At 39.5% G+C, this 27,362-nt stretch overlaps 1 protein-coding gene and 1 long non-coding RNA gene across 9 annotated transcripts in view; one reads left to right on the top strand and one right to left on the bottom strand.

The window, feature by feature from the left end:
- PKIB (cAMP-dependent protein kinase inhibitor beta) overlaps nt 1-27,362 on the top strand; it is a 56,031-nt gene that overhangs the window by 23,129 nt on the left and 5,540 nt on the right. The window contains exon 2 of one of the 8 annotated variants that reach the window (XM_061460016.1): nt 3,973-4,067. The exons of 5 other annotated variants lie outside the window; for them this stretch is intronic. The gene's annotated coding sequence lies outside the window, so the exon portion shown is untranslated. Of the gene's footprint in view, nt 1-3,972; nt 4,068-13,641; nt 13,887-14,453; nt 14,584-27,362 lie in introns of those variants that run through there. 2 more of the 8 variants (XM_061460023.1, XM_061460017.1) reach the window with 2 other exon arrangements.
- On the bottom strand, nt 196-12,260 carry LOC133272648 (uncharacterized). Its single transcript, XR_009744504.1, has 3 exons — nt 11,995-12,260; nt 9,643-9,727; nt 196-1,114 (listed from the first exon to the last, which is right to left on the bottom strand). It is a non-coding gene; the product is annotated as an uncharacterized LOC133272648 (long non-coding RNA).

Below are 27,362 nucleotides of genomic sequence, written 5' to 3'. Positions count from 1 at the left end.
CTTAACAGAAAGCATCAGTTTAGCATACAGTTTGAAACATGCAATACTGACAGCTTCTACAGCACTGGCGAGTCAGCTGCATAAGGGTAAAAGATCTGTGATCTTATTGTCAGCAATGGCAGATGAAGACCTGCTAGAGAAGGTCCTGAAAATATTCATGGAGCTGACTCTCACTGTTTTTTTGTTGCTTTTTTGTTTGTTTTTTTTTTGGTTTTTTTTTTTAATGATGACCTTTAGTTTGTAAAAGGATGTGGAAAACAAGTGAGTCACCATTTTCCAGCGGCAAGTGTAATGTGATAATTCTGTCTCTTAATGTGTTTTTTCCTGGGTGCCTTTGTCCAAATGACTTCCAGGCTGAACTGTGTGGTTAATTAGTTATGTACAACAAAGCTCTTTCACGGTGAGAGTAGACTGGTTTTGTGTGTTCCATTTTATGGATTATATTGTTGTCTTTAAACTAAAGATTTGGGAAGAGCAGGTTTTAAGTTCTTTCCTACAGGCTGATAAAGAACAGAAGGCCACAGGCAGCTTTCTCAATTGCTATAACAGCTCACTTGTGCTTTCCTGATCTTCCCTTGACATTTACCTTTGCAAAAGATACTGGACATAGTCAAAGTATAGTCTCTGATCTACGCCAAAATGAGTGAATCTCCTCTGCGATCAATTCCTATGCAGTTTGAAAACCATAATTGGGCCCTGGCATAGCTTAAAACTCAGCACTGTTTACTGACTTCCTCATTTTGATTTTGGAACATTACATTTCTATCATTGGGGTCTGTTGCCGTGTCAAACAATAACGCCATTTACTCTGACACACACGTCAGAGCCACAGGTGGAAAAATGTAACTTGCACATTATGAAAACAGATCAAAGTCTGACTTCCTTATGTGTAATAGGACTCCATGACTGCTAGCACTGACCTCTAAAGCATTATAGACAGTACAAATACCTCATACAGCCGCTAGGAAGTATCTCTATTGCATGACAACATATTGGGGGCAGAAAACAACGGCCAGAAATGTTTACATATCATCAATTCCCTTTATTTTTGTATTTTCAAAGCAACATGCATCTTATTTCTAGCTCTGCTCCTCACTTTGCTCCTGGAACACACCTGTAGGATAGAGGCCAATTTTATACTAAAATTAGAGGCAACCGGAATTTTTTCCTACCTAAGGTAAACAAGCACAATTTGACTTTTCAGTTGTGATAGATGCAAAGTGACATATATATATATCATAAACACCCAATTACTGGACTTCCTTTAATGCAAAACTCTTGATAGCACTCTTCTTGAACAGCAATAGTTACACCTTTTTTTTTTAAGAGGCAGTCTAATGATCTAAGTAGTCAGTCTTGGATATGACCATCTCTCTGGGAATGACTTGTGGGAGCATTTTCCTAGTCAATTTTAGTGTACAGTCACCCAGATGAGCTCAACCAACCTATGGTAGCAGTTCATGTGCACATAATCTGTTCTGGTGGGTCAGCAGTGAGAGTATATAGTGACTTCAGGCAAGCTTAGTGAAGGATGTCTTCAACTCATACAGTGTCTCCTCCTGTTGTTTTTACATGTATTTCCAGGATGCTGAAAGAATTTCTAAGCAAATTTGTTACTAGCATTATGGCTGTTGGATATCCAACTTAGAATCATAGAATCATAGAATAGTTAGGGTTGGAAATGACCTTAAGATCATCTGGTTCCAACCCCCTGACATGGGCAGGAACAACTCTCACTAAAGCATGTCACCCAAAGCTCTGTCCAGCCTGGCCTTGAACTGTGAATCCACCAGGGATGGAGCATTCACAACCTCCCTGGGCAACCCATTCCAGTGCCTCAGAACCCTCACAGTAAGGAACTTCTTTTTTATGTCCAATCTAAACTTCCCCTGTTTAAGTTTTAACCTGTTACCCCTTGTCCTATCACTACAGTCCCTAATGAAGAGTTCATAAGCAGCATCCCTATAGCCCCCCTTCAGATACTGGAAGGCTGCTATGAGGTCTCCACGCAGCCTTCTCTTCTCCAGGCTGAACAGCCTCAACTTCCTCAGCCTGTCTTCATATGGGAGGTGCTCCAGCTCCCTGATCATCCTCGTGGCCCTCCTCTGGACTTGTTCCAACAGTTCTATGTCCTTTTTATGTTGAGGACACCAGAACTGTACACAATACTCCAGGTGAGGTCTCACAAGAGCAGAGTAGAGGGGCAGGATCACCTCCTTTGACCTGCTGGTCACGCTCCTTTTGATGCAGCCCAGGATACGGTTGGCTTTCTGGGCTGCGAGCGCACACTGAAGCTGGCTCATGTTCATTTTCTCATCAACCAACACCCCCAAGTCCTTCTCCGCAGGGCTGCTTTGAATCTCTTCTCTGCCCAACATGTAACTGTGCCTGGGATTGCTCTGACCCAGGTGTAGAACCTTGCACTTGGCATGGTTAAACTTCATGAGGTTGGCATCAGCCCACCTCACAAGTGTGTCAAGGTCCCTCTGGATGGCATTCCTTCCCTCCAGCATATCAACCGAACCACACAGCTTGGTGTCATCGGCAAACTTGCTGAGGGCGCACTCAATCCCACTGTCCATGTCAGTGACAAAGGTGTTGAGCAAGACCAGTTCCAACACCGATCCCTGAGGGGCACCACCTGTTACTGGTCTCCAGCTGGACATTGAGCCATTGACCACAACTCTTTGTGTGCGGCCATCCAGCCAGTTCTTTATCCACCGAGTGGTCCATCCATCAAATTGATGTCTCTCCAATTTAGAGACAAGGATGTCATGCGGGACAGTGTCGAACGCTTTGCACAAGTCCAGGGAGATGACATCAACTGCTCTACCCCTGTCCATCAGTTCTGTAGCCTCATCATAGAAGGCCACCAAATTGGTCAGGCAGGATTTCCCCTTAGTGAAGCCATGCTGGCTGTCACCAAGCACCTTGTTGTTTTTCAGGCTTCCAGAGGGGGCCTACATTGTCCCTAGTCTGTCTTTTATTTGCAGTGTACCTATAGAATCCCTTCCTGTTATCTTTAACATCCCTAGCCAAGTTTAATTCTAAATGGTCCTTAGCGTTCCCAACCTGGTCCCTAGTTTCTCGGACAACATCCCTGTATTCTTCCCAGGCCAGTTGGTGGCATTTATAAATTCAGTGGCTCTCCTGTTTCAAAATCACATTGAATAAAGGAGAGGCACTGTCAGAATAAATGATTATAGCTGTGAATTATTTGAAAAGGAAAATGTAGATCGGGTGGAAGTTGACAAAGATGGAATCCATCTGAACAGAAACAGTCTTTTTCAAAGGACAATTGAGAAGTGGTAGGATTTCAAATAATGAAAGGAGCAGTAATTTCAGATAGAACCAAGTAGGAACTATTTTGGAAATACTGCTGAGGCTGGTTGAACTTTGTGCGTAAGTGGTTTGCTGGGATGGATGATTTTCATCAGGCCATAGCAGTGTCCTTGCTGGGATAACAAGAGGCAGCAGACTGTTCAAGCAGGTAGAGGAGCAGGCACACCACAGATAGCCCAAAGGCTGCTGGGGTGGAGCTGAGCTGTAAAAATAAAGCAGCCCACCCAAAACCCCAGTGGTGTCAGCAGCTTAACTTCGTCAGCTCTTTGGCTTCTGAAGAATGCACTTCAGAAAGCCACTGTGCCAAGCTAAGTGCAAACATTATTTCATTAAACATGCTCTGCTTCTTTTACGCACACAGAGAGAGGAACACAACTCTAATCAACTAAATTGAACGGCAGACTGGGAAAGCAAAAAGGGAAAAAGAAGCTGGTGAAATTTCTGGGGTTTAGCATTTGAAGGGAAATCTGGTGCCCTGGGCAGGTGGAGAGGCATTATGGTGGGCATGTTTATGTTTTGTTCAGCAATCAGTGCATGGCTGTATTCTCAGAAGTCACAGTTAATGATCTGGGGAAAAATGCAATATATCATTTACATGCCAGCTGTACTTCCTTGTTTGTCACTTTTCAGCAGAAAGCCATTGCCCTGTTTTATTTTCTATCACTTCTATAAGATGATAGAGACTGGGGTTGTATGGAGGAAGAATTGGATGAAAAGATTATAAGGTAAAATTTCCATGTTTGATATAAGAAAGCATCTTCCCAGTCACCAGAAACCTCCATCTACAGCTTCTCTAGGAGTGTTTTTCTTTAAAAAGATGTTTTCAAGATTGATTGGTATCAGGTGTGCAGTGCCATGTGATTCGAGCGTTACCATGGTGACCACTCTTTTAGATAGGATGTCAGAGAGTATAATTGCACCTAAAAAATCCCATGTGCAGTGTGATAACCTGCACAGAGATAAGATGTAGCCTCACTCAGACCTAGGTCTGTCTGTGTGAATTTTGCTGATTTATGGCTGCATGCCATTGAAAATGGGATACTGATGTTTGGGGGAGATTTCTCTCCTCTCTCCTTTTCTGTCTGACAAATAGATAGGATTAGCTCTACAGTATAGGAGGAAAGACTTAAGCCCTTCCGACCACCATCTCTCCCCACCATTCTCCTTTTGAATCTATGGCTCTTTCTGTGTTGCACACTAGCAGATACACCTGACTGGTGCTCTGCTGATGCCCGTGTGACTCTACTTGTGTCTACCTTCATGCTAGGGCATGTGAAATAAGGTATTTTACTGCTTTACTGGCATCTGCTGGACAGTGGTGAGCCCAAAATGCTTTCTCTGCTTTTGGCAAATCTCTGACCAGTGATTAGAATTAAATTACCCTTCAAAATGCTGCTTGCTCACTCTTTGTATTTCATGGGTCTTAATGCTGCAAGCACACATTTGCCTTTTTACAGTGTAGCTGCCAATAATGTTAAAGTCTGCATGGCTAGGTGCACAAGTTAATTGGCCCCTCTGTCCATACACTGCTTACATCTGTACTAAGGTAGTTTGACCTTTTGGCTACCACATCCTGTTTTCATGTGTTTCTGCTTCAAGCTAGGTAAGTTGTAGTTGACATAAAAAGCAGTAACCTGCTAAAGGTTATTAGCTTGGATTCTGCATCGGTAAGGAAAAGAGAAAAGTTGTAAGGAGTGGAGAAACTATAACGTGGGTTCAAGGTCAAGAGGCAAGGGCTGAAGGAGCAGTAGAGTTAGAGGGTACTGTGCTTTCCTGGCCCAATTCCTCTACCCCAGCTACCGCTGCTCAGCAACAGCAAGGAGCTCCATGCTCAGCCTCCCATGGCTGCCCTTAGCAGGATGGTATGATCGGCAACAGGAATCCTGGTTTTGATGACTTGCTATGTCTTTTCACTATTGATCTCCTCAGAGGGCCTGGGTTCAAGGCCACGGCAGTACAATAGACCTACAAGAACGTGTGTCAGTGTATCAGACTGTGTCAGGCAGGAGATTGGATGTCAGGGAAAGGTCTACTGTTAGGAAAGAAAATTTCCCTTATGACAGAAACCTATCTGATGAAGTCTTGCACATTCCTGAAATTTTAATAGGGCTGGATCCTTTAAGTTGCTAAATAACTTCAGATCTCCCCGCTATCTGTAGAAGTCAACAGTACTCAGTACTCTTAAGAGTTCAGATTAGAAACTTGAATTGGGACCTGTTGTGTCCTAGTGGTCTTTCATAAGGCTGCAACTGCTATTTTGAAAGGTGAAATTAGAAAATAAGATTAAATAGGTAATTATGGCCCAGTTGTACAGAGTGCATGAGTTTTTAAGCATGCAACTATGAAAATTAGATACCTGATTGAGTATTCCTATGTGCTGGAGCTATGCAGTACAATTGTTTATAGTGCTAAAACTTGAAGTTAAAGTGGCATTTGATGGTATATTGCACTTCAGTTTATTGATTTGACATTATTCCCTGTTGTATTTTACTTGTCTTTTGCTAGAGGGCTCTAATACAATTAATAAATGGAACATAGGCAGATAGTTAAAGATGAGTCCAGTTAGCAGTCCTTTAAGTCAACTTTGTCATGTCCCCACTGTATTAAATACGTGCCCTTTGACTGTGCTGAGAGTTTTTCAGAAGCCAGAGTTACTCCAGTGGTCAAATTCTTAAACTGGATTTTCCAATTGACTTTTAATGATATTCATGAATGAATGTGATATCAAGGAGCTATAAGGAACATTTCCAAATACAGAAACAACTAAAACAGACCCTAATAGAGGCATTGAGCAATTTGAAAAATTGAATATCAAAAGCAGATAAAGAATAAAAGAAGTCAGACTTTGTACAGCATAGAGCACAAACACTGACATGGAGACTGATTGATAGAATGATGAGCCAGGAGCATCTGTCCTTTCAAAAAACCTGTTTGTTAATAAATAATAACCACATCAATTTGCTGCTTTTTATCTAAATGTATAAATAAGACTGGAAAATGCCAGCCAAAACTACTACATGCAGGAAAGTCAAACACGGAGTTGTTTGGCATAAAAGTGAGGTTCCACAGCTGGTTCCTTACTTGAGAAAACTGTGACACAGGGAGTGACTTAAGTTATGAATTAGTGCCTTATTCTTTGCATGTTTACTTCTGTTTCCCTGATTTCTTGCCTCTCTTTGGGGAAGGGCTTTCCTTTTGATTTTGCTCCGCTCTTTAAGTGACAGAAACACACAACAGAAAACCATCTGGAAACCAGACTCAGTGCCAGGCCAGCCCTTTTCAGAATAAAATAGCTGATTTTTGATGCCTGATTTGGAGTACCACATGCTCTGCTCTACACGTCTCACAGCCAAACTGGATACCTGTCACCATGCCAAAAGATGGAGGCTCCTAGAATACAGAGTCCTGCTGGATCAGTTGATAGTTCCCCATCTTTTCCACACCTGTCAGGGTGAGCTGTTCAGCCAGAAGTCTCTTGTGACCATCTTTATCCTGCTTTGTGCATTGCCTGCAACAAGCTAAACATTACTTGCCAAGCATACTAGGCTGTACTCCTTAAACCATGTACGGAAGACTGTCCAGTTTCACTCCTGCCTTATTAAAAGTTTGTCAGGGAAGGAATATTTCCCTGTGAGGAGAGGCTGAGGGACCGGGGCATGTTAAGTTTGGAGAAGACTTTGGGAGGACCTAAGAGCAGCCTTCCCATATAAGGTGTACCTGAGAAGATGCAGTCAGGCTCCTTACAGAATTGCACAGCAGGAGAACAAGAGACTATGGTCATGGACTAGAACAGAGCGGATGTGAACCTGAGGTAAGGAAAAGCCTTTTCTTTGTGAGGACAGTCAAGCCCTGGCACAGATTGCCCAGAGGGGTTGTGGAGTCTCTGTCCTTGGAGATATTCAGAAGCTGACTGGACAAATCCCTGAGTAGTGTGGTCTGAACCAATTACTGATTTGAGCAGGAGGTTGGAGCAGATGACCTCCTGAGGTCACTTACAGCCTGAATTATTCTAGGATTTCATATCACTGAGTTTTCTGCCTTGCTTTATCCTCTGCTTCTGGCTCTGTACCAGACACCTCCTGGCTACGTAGCTTGTCCCACTCTCAGAGGCCTACAGATAATGCAGGATATCACTGCTGTTCTCCACCCAGTGAGCCCTGACATGATGAAAAGTGTGCTGGTATTGGGATATTGACAAACTCCTGTTTTGTCAAAACCCTACCTTGTTTGGGAGTTGCTTAGGCAGGACTTGTAGGCAGCTGTTCCATCAGGAAAATGTTTGCTTTTTTTCATGCCACCATCCATTTTATTTAGAATGATGTTCTGTCATCTTTAACATTGCTGCTCCTCTGGAAGCTAGTATTTAATTTCTCAAAATGATGCCTGGCAGGAAGCCACAGCAATAATTAGCAGGAAGGTGGAACTGCATTCCAACAAACACTTTGCTGAGGTAGTTTAGTATAAGAGCTTCAGCAAATGAAGAAATAATATTGTCTAGTGTTCAAGCCTCAAATAAGTTCAAAGAACTTGTATTCAGGGTCCAAAATAAAGTGGAGCAATTTCTGGGAGCAGGAGCAAGAAATGAGCCAAAGACATAAGATACATGTTCATTTAGGCAGAAAGACAGATGGAATTTTAAAAAAAAAAAAAAAACCCCATACAGCAAAACAGTGCTAACTGATTGGCAAGAGACTAAGAGACTGACTGACTGACTGACTGACTTCCTGCATCAGGAAAGTATAAGCCATTTTTCACACCCAGTCATCACCTTGGCTGATTCTTTACCTGAGTTCAAACCTGTGCCAGCCTATCCCTGTGGCCTTGTAACTCTGCTTGGTGAGGAAGATCGTTCTGATCAATGCAGGAAGTGTAAGCCACTGATTTCCACCTGACTACCTCATCCATTTACTCCCATCTGAACAGAATAACTTCGTTAACTTTTCACTGTTAAAGGAGTAATGCTCCGTTTTTTAGGAGGCAGAAATTTTACAATATCCTTAAATTTGTGCTTGACATTCTGAAGCAAGCATCAGCTGGTTGTGGCCTCTGAGAAACCACCAGAGTCCGCTTCCCCCAAGACCTTGCCTCATGTCTCATGTACCCCATCTGTTCATATTCAGCAAAGTCAAGTAGGATTCCTTTGATTTAATTAGATTTTTTAGTTGTCCCAGAAGCAGTGACACTAATTCATTTTCATATGCAGAACTCTTTTTTTAGAAGTCTAAACAGAATAAAGTTGAACTAGTTTGTACTCTTCCTAATTATGTTACTTGTTCCCTTCGCCTCCTCAGATGACTTTGAGAAAAACAGCAGCAGAGTCAGAATCTACACAGAATGGGCAGACACAAAGACATCATCTAAAATGTCCCCATGAATAGTCTGAAATAATAACTTACTAGTAAATGCAAAATAAAATTAGTCAAACTGCAGACTTGACTTTTTTAAATTAAAGAGACTAAAATAACAGATTTCTAATCTAGATCAGTGGCAATTGTCTAAAATCATGATAAAGTAAAGTATACAACAAGGACACTTCTTTCTGGGCCACTGTTAAATGTTTGATTTTGCATTTTTTTCCCCAAAAATGTTACTTTTGGAGTTGAAATTTACAAGGTTGGCTGACAGTAAGGAGAGCAAAGAGACTCTCCTGAAAAACAGGGCTTCGGGATGACAGCAAGGAAGGATCATCAGTTTGTCTATCAAAAGCAACATTCATGTTGCCTTGACAACTGGGCAACACTGGTAGCAGTTGCTGAATTCACCAACTTCAAATTCATTTAATTACTTGGGGTGTGCCTGAGCAAGGATGGCTTTCTATTTGGTGAGAGCAACAAAACAGGAGGCCTTTTCTGACATATGATGTAATATGTGTTTGCGTCAGTTCAGACTTGACTATGTGATGATCAGCTCTTGACCTCAGTGCAGCTTGTGAGTGTTCAGGGACTGAGGTGGTAGTAGGAGACACACAGGTGGCAGAAACAATAAACAGAAACTGCCTTCTCAGAGTTTCCAAAATAATTACATAATTATCTTCTCTTTATTTTGGACATGTTAGCAGTCTGTTTTTCTCAAGTACTGTATGCCTGACAGCTTGTACTGACCGCCTTTATTTTGTTCGTGATTCTAACTCCAGTATTGCTGACGAACTAATGTATGCCATGCATTTGTATGTCACCAAAGGCTGGCAAGAAGCATAATTTTTTTTCCTGAGTAGTTGGATTAAAACTGTCTAAAAAATCTTTCCAGAGTAAATTATCACTGTTTGGTGTATGCAACTAATATGTATAATTGAAAGCTGACCCTTCAACTTTATTTTAATCCTGTTCCTTTCTTTGTAGGTGTGGTAACTCCTCACTGGCAGGGACAAGTTCTAATAATCTTTCCCCTAGGGAGATAGGAAAAGTCAAACTTCTAGTGGCAGTGAGTCAACATAGCATGTAACAACAGAGGCAATTACAAGTATCCTTTCATCAGATTAGCAGGTCTGGGTGGTGACTGATCTCATTTACTTTCAGTTGCAAGAAACATGTAAATGTACTAAGATGTTTTGCAACTGTTGTCTCCAAGAGAACAGCATCTTAATGGGGTCCTCTTTAGTGCTTGCTTTATCACTATGTAATGTAATATTAGCAATGCAAGGAATATATTATTTCAGAGAAATATTCTGCAGTTCTTTGCAGCATGGTTGATGTTTTTAGTGTCAAGTCTTAAATAAATATACAGTGTTTTGGTTTAATTTTGTGTTAGTTTTACTCATTTGGTTTAATCCCTCTCTAACAGCTAAGTGCTGTGGACACTTTTTATCTGGGCAGTTAGGAGGTAATTAGAGAAGAGGACAGGTAAGAATTAATGGTTTGTGGGAACAAAATGAGCAGTCATTATGATACTCTGCACAAAATGTGGAAGTTGTGAATATTGGACTGATTTCAAGGCCTCTTTCTTCTTGTATAAGAAATAGTTACTTGCATAAATAATAGAAGCAGTCTTTAGGTTTCAAGCATAATATTTTTCCTCTGTGTTTCAAGTGGTGACCTGACTAATGCCAGTCCTGACCCCCAGCTTCTGTGACATACTTTTTTTCCCTCTCAAAGAAAGCGCTGTATTAGAGCTTAAAGTGTAAAGGCTAAAGCAAAACTTGCATTAACGCAAAAAGAGCAGAGTTTTAGTTACAGTACTTCTTCACAGTGAAAAGTGCTGTGGCTCAACTTAATCTCTTCTCCAGGGGTTAAAATATTCACATCGGAGACAGCAGCTAAAGGCAGTTTTTTCTCACATCACTAGGTATACGCTTCTGGTCATGTTTTCAAAAGGAGGAATGAACCCTGTCTGGTGATTTGAAGGAGTCGCTTCAGAGGGAATGATTTCATCAGCTGAAGTGAGCGATGAGTAGGTGCAGGTGCTCCCTGGGAACCCAGAGCAAGTCTGTGAAGGGTAGGATCCCTAGGCATGCCCTCCTCACAGGTTAGTTTGTTAGTTCCAGCTGGTTCTCCTTTCTGGTATGAAATTGGTAGGTGGAAGCAGTTTTCTGAAGCATCCAACTTGGTAGAGGAAACTTTGACATCTAGCTTTACAGTTTGGCTTCTTTCTGAATCGCAGGCCTGCAAATTGCCCTAAGCAAAGGTGTCATGGCACATGTCTTCTTGGCTGAAGAATGAACATAAATCTGTGCCCAGATGCTATGAAGAATTGTGGTGTGTGGTACAAGAGGAGGCAAGATAAGGTCCAGGAACAGTAGAGGGCCATCATCATGACAATCCACAAGAAGCTTGATTTTGCAAAGGGCTGCTTGCAGTAGGCTTGACTCCATCTTTATTCACTTTAGAGGAAAGTGGGTTTTATCAGCTGTAGTATGGCCCTGAACAGTTCCATATGCAGTGAAGTTTAGGGAAGTTTCTTTTCCTCCCTAGTCATTTCACCTTAACGGCTACAGCAAGAGCATTTAGACAAAAAAGAATCTGGATGACATATGTCCTCAGACATCAATGTACATGTGGGGGTATCCCATATAATTACATGCAAATTACAATGTGAATTATGTCCACAATACCAATAACCTGAAATGCCTTTATATTCATCTTGTAAATTTAAGGGCATTCTAGACAACTGAGCTTCTAAATGCATTAAACTGAAGGTGAGAAGACTTTTTTCATCTGTTAAAAAAAGAATAAACAAAACTCTTTACTGTAGACAAAATGCGTAAGTAAAAGTCTTAGGAATATTATTTTGAAAATAAATTTCTTGAAATGAGAAATGCAAAAATGATTTCTTGATAAACAATGACATGCTAGAATAGACTTTCCACAACCCAAACATTATGTTGAGAGGTTCGGAATACTCTCAGTGCTGCAAGACCAATAAAGTTTATCTTGAGTTTACAGCAAATAATCTGTCCTTACATATGTAATGGGCAAACTTTCCCTAAAGCATCCTGCTGCCTATTTGGAAGCTCTTAGATCATTAGTTTATCTGCACCAAGCCACTTGCCAAACTTATAAATATGAAAGTCTGTTTGCTGAGTCACAGTTTTGGAAGCTGCAGTAGCAGTTCAGAAAAATCTACCCTTTAGCTGGTAGAAATCCTGGAGAGCTGCAAACATATATAATATATATGCTTTTGAACTTTAAAATACAAAAGGGAGAACTTGTGACAGACCTTTTGTATGTCCATGTTGTTTTCTTCCTGTCTCAGCAGTTAGGTAACTGTAAAGCAGCGAAAGTCAATACATAAAATGTCAGGTTTGAAAGGGGGGGTGTGCAAAGAAAGCATTTTAGGCTAAGAATGTGGTTCAGAGCACTGACTGTACAAACAGTTTGTCCAGTAATATCAGCGGAAGCAAAAGCATGGTTTTTGGTCTTTGGTAAGCAACAGATTTGGAATAAGAGAGCATTTTAACTTGACATAACATTCACAATTTTATGTTTCCCTGCTGATACTAGGCATGATTTATTGAATAGAGGGGGAATAGAATGACAGGAAATGTGCTGGAAAGGGGCTAATGGGGCTCTAGCCATTGAATTACCCCAGCTGGGTTGTGTGTGTGCATCAGCATTGTGGCAACCACATACTTCCTTTCTGCTACTGCAGCACAGGTAGGTGTGACCCTGGCAACCTATTTTTTGTCCCCCTTTATTCTCTTCAGAACCTGCTCCTTAATTAGAAACCCATTCTTGCTTTGCCTTGCCAACTATACTTGTAAAATAAATTAGGCATATCTTGTAAGCAATGGCCAAGGACAGTTATGTAGTTGAAGTTTCTTCTGGATAGTGTTAATTAAGCAAAACCAATAAAATAGGCATAATTGACAAGCACAAGAAGAAAACTAATTTTACAGAGTGGTAAAAGCTCCAGGGAAGACTGCAGTTTTTCCTGTGAATTTATGCTCTCTATTCTATCAGCTACTGTTGCAGAAATATTGAGGTGGAGGTTGAGAAGTGGTACAATTTATTTTGCAGTATTCTGAAATTCAGTAATCTCTCCATGACAAACCACTATCTACTTCAAAATACTGATCTTTATATTATTATTATAACTGTATGGAGCAACATTTTTATAACTAGTACCTATGGAGCAGATAGGGTTCTATGAACCCTTCGCAACATTTGCACGGGGTTTCGTAAGTATTACTGCTTAATATGAAAGTGCAGAGGGAATAATGTTCATCCAAGAGAGAATATGGGGAAGAAAATGTTATACTTGGCAAGTGCTGAATTGTTTAATAGATCAGAGTAGGCGTTAATGTAGCTTCATACTATACCCAAATAAATACATTAAGTGATTTGAAGGGTAACTTAACCGTTTAAAAAAATGGTTTCCTTTTTTTTCCTTTCTTTTTATGTCTAGGTTAAACATTTGAGTATGACACCATACAAAAAAAAAAGGAATATTTATCTAGGCAAATTAATGTCTATTTCTGCTACCTGACTTTATGATCCCACTGACATCCACTGAAATGTCCCATCTGAAAGGTTTACAGCAAGACCCCTCTCTCAGTTGCCCCACTGTACATCTGGGGGAACCTAACTCCTGTGGGATTGCTCTAGATTTGCAGGAGTTGAGTTTTTTACACAGCTTAGGGTCCTCTACACTAGAGGAAACCTATGCAGTGGTAAATAAAACCCCACCTTCCCCTAGTCTCCACCCTTGAAAAATGTCAGGTGGAGACTATCATCTTGACAACGTTGAGTCATTTCCTCAACTGAGAAGTTAATCTTTCTTCAGTGTTCCTTTCCCTTTTTATCCCTGCTGATGTACTTGGCTCATAAGAAGCTCTTTTTGTTTGTATGGCTTCAAATTGTTTAAGCCTTTCTGATTTTTGAAAGCAAGGAGGCTTTTCCACTGGCTGTTTGCTTCTCTAGTAATTGTGTGATGGCAGGTTATTTTTGAGGCAACAGTGGAAGCCAGAGCTGCTGGCACCTTCCTGGATGTTCCTCCCTGTGATTGACTACAGATCAAGTGGTGGCTTTCTTCTGTAGCTCACACCCAGCCCCTCTTCAAGAAAAGCCATGTTGCGGGACTGAAGTCATACCTGAACCATGAATTTTAAGGTACTTAAGCATTTGGGGGGACAGAATTGGGCAGACTGACCAAAAACTATACTAGATGACCTAATTCCCTGCAGGTTGGTCAGTGCTCCATGCAAATCAGCTGACAGCTAACACAAAATGAAGTATGGTTATTTCCAGGCAGCTTTCTTGTCTGTTGTGAAGCTCTGTGTGTATAGATGCTGAAATATTAACTCTGTTGTAGACATTTGCTTAAAATGTGGTGTGGAAGTATTATTTATCTCATGACAGTGTGGAGGTTCTTATGCCGTTGTTACGTGTTATCACTTTGGATCGCCGACTGCCATTGAAGGGACACAGCTTGCTTTCTTACCAGCTGGCCAGGCAACAGTTGCACCTTTGGGGTGACTGTAGCACCACTGCCTGTGCAGAGAGATTTGCCCTGGTTTACAGGAGGATGGAGACTTCATTTATAATGTAGTTGTTAAGAACTTATTTTTGTACCAGAAATGCCCTGAACAGAAAGGCTGAAGTCCAGAAGTCTGAATGTAAGGCATATGCTCCTTTGTAGTCTGTTTATTTAAGTGTATTCAAGTTTTGTTTCCCTTTTGGCAACAGTTCAGCTTTCCTTTGGCTTTAGCCAAAGTTCTGCTTTAGCCAGCTGAAAGCCAGCCACTGAGATCACATTCTAGTTGTTCCTGGGTGTCTCTGGTGTTCATCAGCCCCTTTTTGCTGTCTTGTAAGTAGCTTTTCTCTTATGCTCTCCTTTGATGTATTCTACCAGTTGTGTTCTCTACCACTTTTAGGCTGTTTTTAAAACGTTTTTACAGGTTCCATTGGCATCTATGATTACTGATGAACTTTAGTTAGAGATGTGCTTGTCTGTATGCTGCTTTTGACAAACTAAGCAAATAGAGAAGTTCCCCTTTGTTTGAGCCTTGCCAGTGTTTTCCTGCTCATTGGGCTTTTACACACTCTGAAAGTTGTCTTTTGTCTTTCTAGGCTCTGCTTTGAAACACTAGAGTAAGCATCTTGTTTGGTATAATAAATGTGGTTAGATTAAAAAACAAAAAGGCTCTAGATTATATGTTCTAATTTTGTTCTCTGGCTGTGACTTAGGGAGTGGTCAGTGGTTAGGGAGTTTTCTGCTGAGAAATACAGAAATGGGTTCTGTTTCTCTGTGGTTGCATCTCTTCCTTCTTCAAAAAGGAAGAGGGATTAATCATCTGGTGAAACCATTCATGTGGCCTCTCAAATGCAGATTGTCAAGTCGGTCCTCTAGAGACATCCATATCAGCCAGGTTTCTGGAGCTCCCTGTGACCAGGAGGAGTTTAAGATGAAGCACTGGATACAAACAGCTGTGAACTGAGCCCAAAGAATTGCATGTGCTTGGACCTGGCCATCACACAGTCCGCACAAATTTGAAGCACTCTTCACAGTTTAGGGAGGAGTGCTAAAATTTCCAAGGCAGAAACAAATCTTGATTTTTCATGTTTTTTTACCTGGCAGAATAAATGAGCAGGGCTTTTGTGGAGGGTTATTTGCAGAGATTTATTTTCTGTCAGCTCTCTCCTAAACCTCTGTTTCACAAAACAAATCTGTAGTGGTTTTGTTGATGTTCTCAGGAAAAGATTGTGACTCATAATTTCAAAATTAATATAGCATACAGGTCTGTTTGGTGAAAGGTTATGTCTTTTCATCTGCAATCAAGAAAATTCAGAATTATTTCACCTTTTTTTTGAGAAAACCACAAGATATAAATAAAAACATCCTTTCAACTGCTCATTTTAAAGTGAACCATAAAAATGTAACAGAGAATACCAGAGAAAAATGTTTCCCATGGTGCCTTTAGTCTTTTGAAGCTCTTCAAGAACAAGAAGTCATCTACAGAAAGAGTCCCCTGAAATCACACCATCTGCAGTTCTCCAACCAGTTTCATGTAAGACTCTAGGGGGGAGGTATAGGCTGTACTCATCTCCAGTGTTGAGTGGAATATAGAAAAAGGGAATCCACCATCTCTAAGGGTATGTGCTCATAAGGAAAGCATGGCAAGCATTCTTCTTATTTTTGACTTTTTGAAGATACAGCTCTTAGTGCAGAAGTAAATGCCAGTACATAAAACAAAGAGTAAATGTTTTGAGTAGTACAACAACATCTGCATAACCTCTCAAAGATCTGCACTTGTAAGTCAGTATAATTTCCAGGTTTTTGTTTTTGAAATGCTCAAGTCCATACCTCCACCAATAAAATTCCATGGAGTTTTCATTAAGCAGTGCAATTAGTTCTGTGTGTTTCTGGGAAAGATGCATCTTTGTAGAATGTATCCTCCAAAATGGTCTCTGTGTTGGTTTCAATCTGTCTAGAAATGGAAGGTGTGAGGTTGCAAGAAAATTCACTCAGTGATAATGCCTGTCTGTTTTTCTCCTTCTCTCCTTTTCTGTGCTTAATAAGACAAAATGGAGGGGGAGACTCCACTTCAGAGAAATTTGCACAGGAATTAAAAAAAAAGAAAAAGAGAGATTAATTTACACTGCTGGTGTCAGGCTGTAAGATGATTATGCTGGCAAAGCTAAAAAAGGAACACTCATAGCTCATGGACATTTTGGAAGAGGTCATTAGCTTAGCAGATAGGAAAAAATGGGTTTTGAGCATTCAGCAGTTCCTGAATTCACACAGTATGTTACACAGGTATGTGTACCCACTGGCCAGATGCTGTGGAAGCTGCAAAATTCTAAGAGAAACTTGTGAGAGTGGTGTTTCCAATTAAACATAAAATCTGAAGGCTACAAATTGTCAGCACTGAACAATAATATGTAACCAACTGAAAACAGGTTCTTTTGGGAGCCTCATTCCTCTGCATCAGAGTGCCTTCAGCAAGAGAGTGAAATGGCAGATGTGATAAACTCCCCTTCTCTTAGTTGCCTTGCTCATTCTTCTGTCTTCCTGTGGGAAGGTTCATGTGTGGTGCTGCCTGGGGAAAGAGCCTCTGTGAGGACAGTGTAGGCTCTTGCTGTGGTCCTCCTGTGGGGCAGGGTGGAAGATGCCGGTTAGGGAGGAGGGCACTGGCACTTCCTGTGTAGAGTGAGAGTGTCCTGGCTGTGTGTGTGAATTTGGTGTGTAGAAGGGCAGAGAAAGAGGAGGGAAGGTGTTTGCTGCCGTAAGAGGGGTGGCAGTACTGGTGCTGCATCTTTCAAGGGAAGAGAGGGAGGAGTTGAGTTGAAGGATGCCCCATCTGCAAGGCAGCAGTTGGCAGGCTCTCTCTTGCCTGGGCCTTTTAAAAAGTTCCTGTTAAAACTGATGTGATTCAGGAACATGATAGTTCCAACAGACCCCTGCACACTGGAAGTGCAGATTCCTTTACAATGGAAAAACAGTTTTCAGTAGGAACATCCTATCCAATTCTGCTCCAAAGGAAAGCAAAATAAAAACAGTGCTCAGACATCTTACTTTTTGCTTTTGATGCTCCATGTGGAAGAATGGCTCTGATCTGGCATGTCGAAGTTAAATCCACCTCTCACTCAAAATATAGCAGACTAAATGATATATTTAAAATAATAAAGACAAGGAAAAAGAAAGATGGTTGTTAAAACTTTTAAAACAAAAAGATTCAGTATGTGGACCTCCCAACCAATGTTGTTTGTATGACAAATAGGAACAAGATTTGATAGCTTTCTTACATTTTAGTTTCCATCCCTCCACTTTTCCTTAAATGTCAATGGTCCATGTAGATTAACAAAGTTACATAAAAGTTCTATGCCTAGTGCCATTCCAGCTAAAATAGCTTGAGGGTCCAGCTGTACTCCATTCAAGTAATTTGTGAAAAGCACACTTTGCCTTTCTACTCTTTCATCTTTTAAATGGTCCTGTTTTTTTTTCACAGCCTAATTATCATTTGGGATATAAGTACAGTCTTACTTGGTCCTTATTTGAAGCACTTGATCCAGGTGTTTTGAAAGCAGGGCATCTTTTCTGAAAGATAATTTACCAAAATGGAAAAGACTTTTTTAAAGCCATCTGCCTTAATTAGAGATCATTTTAATTGAATTAATTTAAAATACATTAATTTAGCTGAGTGGAAAGTATATGACTGCCAGCCCAGTACATGCCTTAGAAATGACTGTTTGGTGTTTGTTCTTGAGTAACAGATAAGCTATAATATTTGGAGGTGGGGTTTTGCATTTAGGGATTACTTTTTTGAGAGACAATAATTTCCCCCAATTGCCAGATAAGCTCAGGGAGACAATAAAATAATTTCCTTTGTACATTTCACTAGAATTTTGATGGAAATATATCTGTTTTACTGAACTAGTCTGTAACCATGAAGCTTTACAATAGAAAGGTCGTTTTAATGTCCTAGGCTAAGGGCATTGGAGGGTAATAGAAATGATTCATACTTTCATAAAATAGAAGTATATTGAAAGGCTAAAGAAATTAAACTAAATGAATCCCAGGTGTAATTCTACTGACTTGTTTAGGCTTATAACTAGTATGAATTTCACCTATTAGGCCTATTCTCATAGGAAAAAGAGACACTCTGAAATAGCAGGAAAGTCAGGGGGGTTTATAAATCACTGTGATCAATGGAATCCTTTCAGCTGAGATGCAGAGGAAACAAATGGAGCCATCTAAAAATGGGAAGGTGTGAGTAAGCGTAGTACTGCAGATAAACCCTTCACCTGAATTAATCCAAAGTAAGTTGCAAGGAAAAAGTTATGAATGTGTACTGCGGCTAATCATATAGCCTATTTGTTTGCATCATTTGTTTGCAATCAAGAGATTGTGGGTTTGGGGTTATTTTTTTTCTTTTTCATTTATTTGAAATTATATTTCATTGGTGCTATTCAGTAGAGCAGGGTGTAGCTAGCTTATTGCCAGAAAATTTAAGGACAAGATAATCTCAAATATTTATGGTCCCATATCCCCTATTCTTTGGAAAAAATTGGTACGTTTTTTTCCCTCCCAGTCTCAAAATGTTGTGGCGGAGAAGTGAATCTGTGATTTGTCTTGTTCCAATTGTGCCTGTGCATGCATTGAATACCCTGTGGTCAGACCATTGAGGTGCAAAGACTTTCTGGTGCAAAAGCAGACAACCAACCAGGGAATGTATCAGAGACAGCTGGTGACAACTCTTACCTCAAAATATGAGTGGGACAAATCCGACCCAGTGAACTGCTCCTGTACACTAAAGAGCACTTTCCTAGTGCTGTCTGCTGTCGGTGTTGCCAAATTTCAATGGAAACAACAGAAGCCTTGCAATTAGATAAAGTACATGCATAACTGCAGGATCAAAATGTAAAACTATGTAGGATATGTTTCAGTGAATTTTAATTGATTGAATTTATTTTTCTTTTAGAAGTGTAAGTTGAAGTATATTGCAAGTATAATTGTGAAATCTTGTGAATCAAGTTTATTACTTAATTTGAATTATAAGCCTAAAGGAAGATGCATTTCTGAAATCTCAGTCTATTTTCTTGCTGAGTCACTATGAGATGGGACAGATTTTTCTACCTGTAATTTCATTAAAATAAACAAACACAACTACTACAAGGATTGAACAGGTATGCTCTAGAGGATATGACTTGAGTGGAATTGTATTAGACTAAACATGATGTATGTTAAAGAATGAAATTAAAATGAAAAATTATTTAATAGCAAAGAAATACTATATCTGAAACAAAAATATATTGTAAAGCATAAATAAAATATAAATGGAACAGACAGAGGAGGGCACTGAGGGTCCAAATTTACAATGCAATTTTAAAGTGCAGAAAAGTGATATAACGTAACTTCTCAAAATGTAGCTGTATACCCTATTGATTTTTCATCTTTGTGAATGTATAAATCACCAAGAAGTCAAGCACAGCAGCAGAAATCTTCAGTAACTCATTAAAGGGTGCTTCAGTGCACCAGGGTGACTTGCATTTGGGGGTTAACTCCATTTTGTTTGTGTTAGCCTTCACTTGCCAAATGGCTGTTTTCTGCCTGGGCTTACTAAAAGTCATCAGATTACTGTAAAAAGCACAGTGATCCCTGGAGGTTCATCTTCCCTTGAGGGCATACTGAACAATGATTTTGTAGAACTTTCCAGCACCTGCAGTAGCCTAAGGACACGGTCAATACAAAATATTTAGGGAAAGAAAATACCATTTATTAGAAAAATGTCATTGGAAACACTTTTGGGTAGACCAGCTCTCGCTCTCTTTCAAGCTAAGATGGCTTTATATAATTATCCCATAATAGTTCACTTATATTTGCAAAATCAAAGACTTTTTATTACCTTTGAACTGAGTTAATAAAATAATATTAAGAGTTTATAAAAATATATTTTATTAACTAACTAAACATTTATTGAGCTGAGCAAACACAATTTTCTTTCCAACATCCTATCCAGTGAAGAATGCTAAATGAAGTACTTTGGACTGGATTTCCGGAAGCCTTTGTAGATGAGCCAGAAGAATAGTTCAAGAAACCCAGATAATTTGTGAAGTAGAAGAAGCATCTGAAGTAAGAGACAGAATAAATAATTATGGGGGGAAATAGTTATGCAGAGCTTCCTGATGAAAGCAAAGAACGCTGAGACCCCCAAGAACCATGTTTGAGTGAAGTGTTGGGGTTATGTCTACAAGATATCTTAGCAGCTCTCAGATTGGCATTTGTTTTTTGTGAATGCTCACATTGACACTATAGTGAAACAGCTGAAGCTGTCAACTGCTTTACCTTTCTGGCTGCGTCCTAAGAAAGCTGGTCAAAGAATAAACATTTGGCATGTTAGATTTACAAGCTTTTTCATGACAAAGACAAGCAGGCTTTGTGTCTTTGTTGCAGCTTGCTGTCCTAAAGAAAATAACATTAGCTTTTAGTAGTACATCAGGACTTTGCTCAATAAAGAATTGGGGGTTAATCAGACTTTGCTTTAAGTGCCAGACATCTATGAGAAAGTAGCAATTAATTACTAAGTTACACATCAGCATTTGTTGCTTTGGTTTAGTTTGTGTTGGTGTTTTTGGTTTTGGTTTGTTGTTTTGTTTTATTTGCCAGAGCTGGCAGACAGAGAACCAAACCTTTGATGCTCCTAATAAAGAATACAGTACTGGCATACACATATGTGAGTTTACATACCTGTTGACTTGTCTATGTTGCAGGAGGCATTCATGGAATGCTGGGGCAGCAGGGGTCAAAGTAGAGGGGAAATGTCCTTTGATTCTTCCCTAAGAATTCCCAGTTTAAAGGCTGAGAAACAAGGAGATCAGAGGCTGGAGGGTACATGTTTCCTTGTGTGCCTTTGGCAATGTGAAAAATCATAAATGCAAGTTAACTGCAGTGCTGTAGTTGCAGGGCCTCTGCAAAAATAGCCTTAAAAAAAGTTTCTAAGTAATTCCTAAATTACTCCTCAGGTATGCTCTCTTGGGTGGGCAAACTTTTCTCGGATGTCAGGCCAGATGCAAAGCATAAGAAAGGATTTGGAAGAGTGGACCTTTGTGGCTGAACTCAGAAAGTTGTATGTGGGTAGGGACAGGCAATATTTATACATTTTGCAATAGACAGTTAAAAGTTTGTGAAGATAAATGGCCAAAATATAAAAGGAAGAATTAGGTTGGTTGGTTTGCTACCACTGAGCTTCATTTTTTATTCCATAGTAGGGGATGCATTTTATTTCTTTCTAGCATAGGTGATGCATTAGAGTTTCTTCCTTGTTGAATTGTGTTTCCTGCGAAGTTGATTGAAGCTTATGTCTGCCACTGGTTTTGGTCACTCAGAGGCATTTGAAAAGTGACTTGCTTGTCTGTTATTGACTGCCTTCACTTAATGTCACTGCATTATTACACGCTGCAGATAACTAATGATTCAGTTGTCAGTATCATGACCCTTCTCCTCTCTTTATTTCTTTCACAAGGGAAAATTGTACCATTACTTAGAACTGCTATTAGTTTTGTAATGTGTTCTTCCGTGCATCAGAGCACTGTGCACACTCAGTGTCAAACACAGCTTATGGTAAAGGTGTTCTACTCTGTATGGGCTTGTAGAGGGTAAACTGTACCATGGTACCAGAAGCATAAAAGCAGCATGACTAATAAGTTACGTGGCTTTTTTTCTCTTGTCTTTTCCATGAGTTTAATACTGGCTTTATGGAAGTGATCAAAAAATATTTCGAAGTACCAGTCTGAGGAAGAAAAAGGTCATTTATATACAGTGTTTTTATGCCGTACACACCTTGTAATGCTGGTGTGACATGCTGCCTTACAGCAGTCTTTGCAACTGCAGTATCTGTGCAAGTGCACATATACACTTCTTAGGTACTGTGTACAGGAGACAGCAAAAGTTAAGATGTATGTTGCATTTGTAGCTGAAGATTAGTGAGGTTTGTGATAGTCCTTAATACTTAATAAAATTAATTCTCCATCTTCAGCCATTCCTCATGAAAGCAAAGACAACATTTATCTAGAAACTGGACTCACCAAGGGGCAAAATTCATCAGCTCCCATCTTTATCCTACAGGTTTGGCCAACATTTTTAGATTCTATACCCAAAGTGATGAGCATCTGAACAACATGAACAAGATCTTAGATGTTCATTCAATGCTTCTGGGAGCACCGAGGCAGAAAATAGAGGAATACTGTAATCTTGGTATCTCAAGCTGACTTGTTTGCAACTAGGAAAGCCATTCTTGCACATTACCATAAGGATGTTTCCCCTGGTGCAAGAGTGTGGTGTCACATATCCAGAGCAGAAGAAAAACACAAAATATTAGTGTTAAATGTCTGTCCAGCTGTAGACTGCAAAGAGACAAAAGTAAAAACCTATTATACAATATACCAAACTTTCAAATATCATCCCCAAAGTATCATGTGTTATATGTGCTGTAACATCCAGACTGGGACAGAAGATGCAGAAGGACTCAGACATGCTTCTGCACTGTAGATTTAATGAGATGAAATATAATTTACTTTCCCTGTATGGGAAAACAATTCATGAATTTGTCAGACAACAAGCATTAGAGAGGCCATCTCTGTTGGTACAGGAAACCCAAATCATCTAACATTAAATGATAAAAGGATACACTTAGAACTTTCATATAGTTAGATATATTGCTTCTGTGTATTAAGAAATGTGTGATCTCTTGTCCTAAGCTCCAAACAGATTTGAAACCCCTGTGTTTGATACAGATATGGCAAAGACTGCTTGGTTATTCTTCTGTGTGCGTCCCAGTATTAAGCTTACGAGTGTCTTACAAATGTTATGGATGCCAAAAAAAAACCCAACATGTAACAAATTTTTCTCACAAAAATTGCCGTGCAAGTGCCCAGGTTACCGTTAGTCATCATAATAATCCATGGGTTGCCTCCCTTAAAAGATGTTCCTCGCTTTTTTCCTTTTCTGTGGTCCAGTAATGCTTCAGGATAAAGCATAAGGATTACATAAACATATGTTCCTATTCTGAGATCTTTGGGAATAGAAGGCAAAGCCACCAGGATGCAGCTGCAGTAGAAGAGGATATGAAAGTGTGTCAACTGCATAGCAAGGAGATGTGGTTTTCATCTCAGTTGCACAGCGGGAAGCACTTCATTCAATAAGTTTTCTGTTCTCTTTACTTAGAAACTACAAGCTTTTGGGGTAAAGGTGCTTGGAGAACACATTAATTACAAGTAAAAAAACTAAACACAACTGAAAGGACTAAGGTTCCTTCTGAATATAGTAATATACTGAAATGCGTCTTACAGTAAGAGACCATCAAGACAAAATCAATCAGTCAGGATCTAAAGGTCCTGCTGGGCTATTGTATTTTTCAGGTGTTTCTGAGATGATTTAATGTTTTCCATTTTGTTCCTACTAAAGGGCATTCAACAGGAACAGTTTTAGGGAAGTGTAGCTTTCTCTGATAGTGCAAGAGACTTCGTAAGACCTAAGAGAAGAGGTTTTGAGAGGAGTGCCTGTGTTGGGTCTTTGAGTTGCTTGTATGGAATTGTAACAATACCAGTGTGGGGAATCTTTTGACATTTCCTGAGGAGTAGTTTGTCCTTCCAAGTAGAACAAAAACAGTATTTTGTTTCCTTGTAAGACAGTAAAAAGATCAGAAGAAAAAAGAGCTTTCATAAATACATGTGGTGGTGATTTATCTACTTCCTAACAGATAGGTGAGTAAAAGACAGCGCTGACATTTAATGTGGACTCTGTCACCTGCTACAACTGAGTACCACAAAGCATTTTTTCCCTTGCACCTCAACACAAATCATTTCAGGATACTTATTTGTTCTTTTCCTTTTGTCATTTATTTAAATAAATTCTCACCAGCTTCTGTGACTCATTTTTCCCCAGGGGACTGTCTATGCTACCAACAAATGAAGATTCAAAGATTAACAGAATGTGCTTAGAGAAAATCCCACTGGTAGTTTACCTGCCATTGCTTTGTCTGAGGACACTTACTTCAATATCTGAACTGTTCTTCAGTCTGAACTGTACTTCAATATCTCAACTGTTTTCCACCCAGTCCCCTTCTGATTTTAGGTGGCCTGTTTTTTGCTGTGGAGAAAAGGGAGCCAGGAAAGTACAGAACTTTCTGCACTGGAAGTCTGTCTCCATTCTTTCAGAGTTCTGTACCATTAGAGCAGTGACATGTGAGAAAAATGACAACAGTAACTTGGAATCTGAGAAGCAACTGCATGCAGGCATTGGCACGATGGAAGTATCTTTAGCTTGGATAAGGTTACAGCAAAATGAGTTCAGTGAAGCTGAAGGAGATGTTGCCAGCGGGAGGAGATGATTTGGGAAAGCAGATGCTGTGTACACTGTGATTGTTATTTACTCTGTGAGGAAGCATGGAAAATACTACACATAATAGATGCAAGAAGATGCCAAAAATACAGTTATTTCCTGATGGATATATTTTTTAAAAAAGTAGTTAGAAACAGATGAAGAGTGGAGAAACTCTACATCCTGACCTGGATGTCCTTAGAAAATACTATTATAAGAGAGCATCATAATTAAATTGAAGAAATGCCTTTAGAACATTAAAAAACAAAATGCCATTAATCTAAGGTACAGCAGCAAGCTATTATGAATATGGACTTAAATTTTGATTTATATGGACCTAAATGGATGTTTGTTTTTTTTTAATAATGTCAATTCTAAGCCTGCTGGGGTAGTCTCCGAACTTTGAAATACACTTAGAGAACATCCTGTGCTTGCACAATGCTTAGCCGTTAACTTTTGAACCAGTCTTCTCTTTAGTTTCTAGCACCTTAAGTGTAGTATAGAAAAAACAAAGGTGAAAACATAATGGTAACAGCTGCATATATAAAAGATGGTGTACTTCTATTATTTGTAGATAGCTACATTTGAGTTAAAGCCACCAGACTCGTACATAATGATCAGCTGATTTTCTGTGTGACAGATGTTCTAGGTTTGTCTCTGCACACTTTTTAAATCAAGTGTGTAAATCAAAATTTACGAACATGAAAGCGTGTCAGACTGTGTCCTTCATCACCTTCCTGGGTTGTCTAGTATTACGCAATGCAGGGACATTACCTCAGGGGAGAAAGATGAGCTGGAAAGGAGAGGGAGGGATTTGAAAGTGCACAAGGTGGGTAAAATGAAATTATATTACAGAAGAGATGAGTTTCATTCTGCATCAGTTCTAGAGCAGATTTTCTCTGTTTAAAAGGTAACCATTCAGGGACCAAAACATTCATGCAGGAGAGAAAAAAAAAAGTGAAAGAAAAAAAACGCGAAAGAAAAAAAAACCCAAGCAAGCCCACAAGACAGGTTTGAGACAGTCTTTGATGTGTTTTAATATTAATGTCATTCTGTAAATCTTTTTGTGATTAACAGAACAACAGCTCTGTCTCACCAACTAAATGGCTGGAACTGCAGCAACACTGGTGTTTTGGCACTGGGAACAAATTTTAACAGCTTTACTAAGCAAAAGGAGATCCTGAGTATTTTCTGTTCTGAAGTGTAATCTATGGCCTCCTTGTTCTTGTGAGCATGTGGAGAAATATATTTAGGACACCTACAGTTAAGTAAACATGAACACCCACAAAAAGCCATGAGACTCTGTCTGTAAATATGGATTCATTCTCTTCATTTTGACATTTCTTGTTAAATGCTGACCTCACCCATTTTAATGAATACATAATATAATGCTAAATCTAACGGAGAATGTTGATACATGTATTTTATACATTTTCTCAAAGTTGCATTCCTGAATGCCCATGTATAGTTTTTATATTTTTGCTGCTTACGGAAGAGATAATTTGTACTTGAGTCGTTTTCATGCAATACAGGAACTTTTGCTGAATCTCCAGCTCAGAACTTACAGTTACTGACTTTAGTTAAATAAAGTGGTTTATTTGTATGCTTATCTTTCAGGCTTGCTGTTTTTACTCATGCCTTTGTTTTTTGCCAAGAAGGGTAGATTTCCTTTATTACAAAGCATTTAGAGATACAAAGAAGATTAAGGATATTTATTCTTGTTGATAGAGCCACACAGCCGAAAGGCATTTTAAAGGAGAAAAGGAAAATGTACTTTATGGTGGGAATGCCAGGTCAGCATCATTTCCGTCATCACATTTCTGTCCATCTTCCTGCGTATCAGAGCAACTCATGTTTGATCTCTGTCTTGGGTTTTCTGTCCATTAAATGAGAGCACTGGTATTTCCCAACTGTAGTAGAATTTTAGAAAGGGGACTATGATGCTTTGCTTCTATATGAATAACACTAAAATGAATAAGACTTTTCTTATCCAGTTCTTATTATAAATACAGCCAGTTGTCAACCAAAAGTTGACAGCCTTCCATTGGATTGGTTTCTGGCCACATCTGTATCCCTTCCCACACAAAGCACTGACCGTATTTACACACAGACAATATTCCTATTCCCACACTGCACACAAAACTGTATTCGTATAGAGCACATAAATACTGTTTTTAATTCAGTGAATCATGCTTAATTATGAGAAATTATGCCCTTAATTATCAGATATTGCTGTGTACAATTCTGGTATGACAGTCTTGTGATTCTTAATACAGTTGCTAATGGCAGTTTTCACACACTATCCTTGTGTGCCACTTGCAGGTAAGCATCATCACCTTTGGCTTCAGGTGTTCTCACTTAAACTGATTCTCTGGGGTGTGATCCTGCAAACACCTCTGTGCCTCGTCCATAGTCCATTTTGGTCTGCAGGAGTTCTCCCATTTAGTTCAGTGGGCTTTGAGACAGAGACTGAGGAAGCAGAGCGCTGTTGGTTCTATTATTTCAGGATTCAGTTATTTATTATATAAAAGTCACATGCACAAGCTGAACTAAGCTAACAAGGAGCAGAGGAAAACAAATGGTTTGATATCTGCAGGATGAAGAAATTTTATGAAGTTTTATTTTGGTTTTTGAGAGTTTTGGGGTTTTTTATATAATTTGGCCTTTTGTGAAAGGAGTTTGTTAAAGCAATATTCTAAACAAGAATCTAAACATGTTTCATAATAAAGAAAACATGCTTTGCTTCACAGAGACAGTATGACAAAATA

Source organism: Pezoporus flaviventris, unplaced genomic scaffold, assembly GCF_033815535.1.
Source record: "Pezoporus flaviventris isolate CSIRO_AGI_PZ_B2104156 unplaced genomic scaffold, CSIRO_AGI_Pfla_v1 ptg000031l, whole genome shotgun sequence".
In the NCBI taxonomy this organism is placed as follows: Eukaryota; Metazoa; Chordata; class Aves; order Psittaciformes; family Psittacidae; genus Pezoporus; species Pezoporus flaviventris.
This window is presented reverse-complemented; position numbering and strand designations above follow the sequence as displayed.